This window comes from Lottia gigantea (assembly GCF_000327385.1).
Source record: "Lottia gigantea unplaced genomic scaffold LOTGIsca_24, whole genome shotgun sequence".
Taxonomy (NCBI): domain Eukaryota; kingdom Metazoa; phylum Mollusca; class Gastropoda; family Lottiidae; genus Lottia; species Lottia gigantea.
In genome coordinates this window covers 1,049,799-1,052,379 of record NW_008708707.1, presented here as the reverse complement: position 1 = coordinate 1,052,379, position 2,581 = coordinate 1,049,799, and the positions used below count along the sequence as shown (strand labels likewise).

The following is a 2,581-nucleotide window of genomic DNA, read 5'->3' as shown; positions in this document are numbered from 1 at the left end:
AGGATATCACAATAATATGACTAATATTGACGTAAAAATCAACTTTGTCTTACCTTCAAACAAAAGGGTCGCAAGAACGACTAAAATTTGGTCCAGCATTTTGAGAATGGTAAATTCAAACAGATTATTTTCTATAATTTAAGATGTAAATTCCGATTAAAAGTCTTCATCATTTGAAATCAAAACCTATGTGATTGGGCAATATCGATCAATGATCTCACCTATTTCTATTTTGTATGTGCTTTCGCTTGACGTTTAACTCCGTAGATACCTAATCGGCCTACTAGCAATATACCCATAGTTGCTCAACTAGATGAGTGGGAACTTTGGACTTAAGTGGGTTAAGGCTCCTCCCCGGGAATTTTTTTAACATATGCTCTCCTGCATTTTTTTCTCAGGGGTGGGGCCCGTGGAACTGGTTCAAGCAGTCCCTGTGGTAGTTAAGCCACTACAAATCTCTTTGCATTTTCCTCATTGTTCAAAGGTCCTATGATGTCGACCGTAAAACAATATGAGCTTGATATGTCCCTAATTCACGTATAAATTCAGAGATTGCCTTTTCAATTAGATTCATAGAAATGGAGCATCGTTGCGAAAACTCAACCCTGAACCAAACAAATGTAGTGACAAAAAGATCAATATCAAAGTACGAGTTTTAACTCGTGAACCCTCGTTAAATCAAAATGAGAAAACGATACCAGAATTTGATCCAATGACTACTTCGGCGATTTTTTTCTTGCATGACTTGCGAAAGGTCTCTTTATGACATGAACCATGACCTTCAATCAAAATATGTTGTTGCCTAAATAGTATTCCTTAGCGACAACGTAAACAGTCTATAAGGTGGTGTACCTTACTTACTTCATGGTGTAGAAAATAGGGCAGTAGTGAAAAATATATTACGTAAGCTCTCAAAAGATTAAATAGAAATTTAATAATTTAAATAATAATTTAAATGGCAATTTGTAGAGTCACACTAGATCGAAACTAGATCGGACTTTTTATGTGATAGTGAATAAACTGTCTAAGGTGTTAGAAATGGGGTCGGATCTATTATCAGCTGACAAATTTTCCGTCATATTATGTTGATTATAGGGTCTGAGTAAGCTCCCAAAATAGTTCTATAATTTACTTAAATAATTTAGGGCAAAATATGAGCAGTATAGCAATATTGGAATAGCATGGATTCAATTTTTAGAACTTTAACAATATTGGAATAGCATGGATTCAATTTTAGAACTATAGCAATGTTGGAGTAGCATGGATTCAATTTTAGAACTACAGCAATGTTAGAATAGCATGGATTCAATTGTTAGAACTATAGCAATGTTAGAACTATAGCAGAATAGCATTAGCGTGGATTCAATTTTTAGAAGTATGGCAATGTTAGAATAGCATGGATTCAATTGTTAGAAATATAGCAGAATAGCATTAGTAATGAATTCAATTTTAGAAACTAACAAAGATAAAACTAATTAACAGTATTTTAATTGATAACAAATTTATTTCCAACAATTCATATGAAGATTGCAGCTTTAATCATTGATGTATATGTACAATTTTGAGTAATTCACAGGCTACATATAATAATAGCTTTATCACAAAACATGGGTCTGGTAATTTCAATGTTTCTTTAGTCTTAGACACCAACAAAAAAATGAAGGGAGTTTTACGTCTTCAGTACATGTTTAGGAATGAAAAAGGGCAACAAGTACTGAATGAAAACTTTAAAGTTTGCCAAGACTGTGGCACAATTTTTATACATCTTAGATTTTAAACTCTTGGGGAATCACATCTCAACATCTGACACTTTTTCAGAATTCTGCACTCAAACACAAGATGTCACAAGATAATTCAAATCCATAATCCAAGGACAGACAAATTAGCACTAATATATCAAACATAGGACTCAAAACCATCATTTGATAGGTAACTTGATACATATATACAGAACAGAATACATATATATTAATCTGAATGTATATACAGAACAGAATACATATATATTAATCTGAATGTATATACAGAACAGAATACATATATATTAATCTGAATGTATATACAGAACAGAATACATATATATTAATCTGAATATATATACAGAACAGAATACATATATATTAATCTGAATGTATATACAGAACAGAATACATATATATTAATCTGAATGTATATACAGAACAGAATACATATATATTAATCTGAATATATATACAGAACAGAATACATATATATTAATCTGAATGTATATACAGAACAGAATACATATATATTAATCTGAGTGTATATACAGAACAGAATACATATATATTAATCTGAATGTATATACAGAACAGAATACATATATATTAATCTGAGTGTATATACAGAACAGAATACATATATACATTGACAATGACTATAATCCACACCCCAAGTTTGGCATTAACTTTTTGGGGCAAAAAATGCGCAATATACACGCAAATGTATAAGCTACATATATATATACACCATCGTAGAGTAGATATACACTAAAGTGAAATATCTGTCATTTTCTGTTTTATTCCTTGGTGGTTCTTGTTACCAAAATGGACACCTTAAA

General features: G+C 31.0%; 1 protein-coding gene across 1 annotated transcript in view; it reads left to right on the top strand.

Annotated features, from left to right (window-relative positions):
- LOTGIDRAFT_231915 (hypothetical protein) overlaps positions 1 to 2,581 on the top strand; it is a 25,303-nt gene that overhangs the window by 20,816 nt on the left and 1,906 nt on the right. The gene's annotated exons all lie outside the window — the stretch shown is intronic.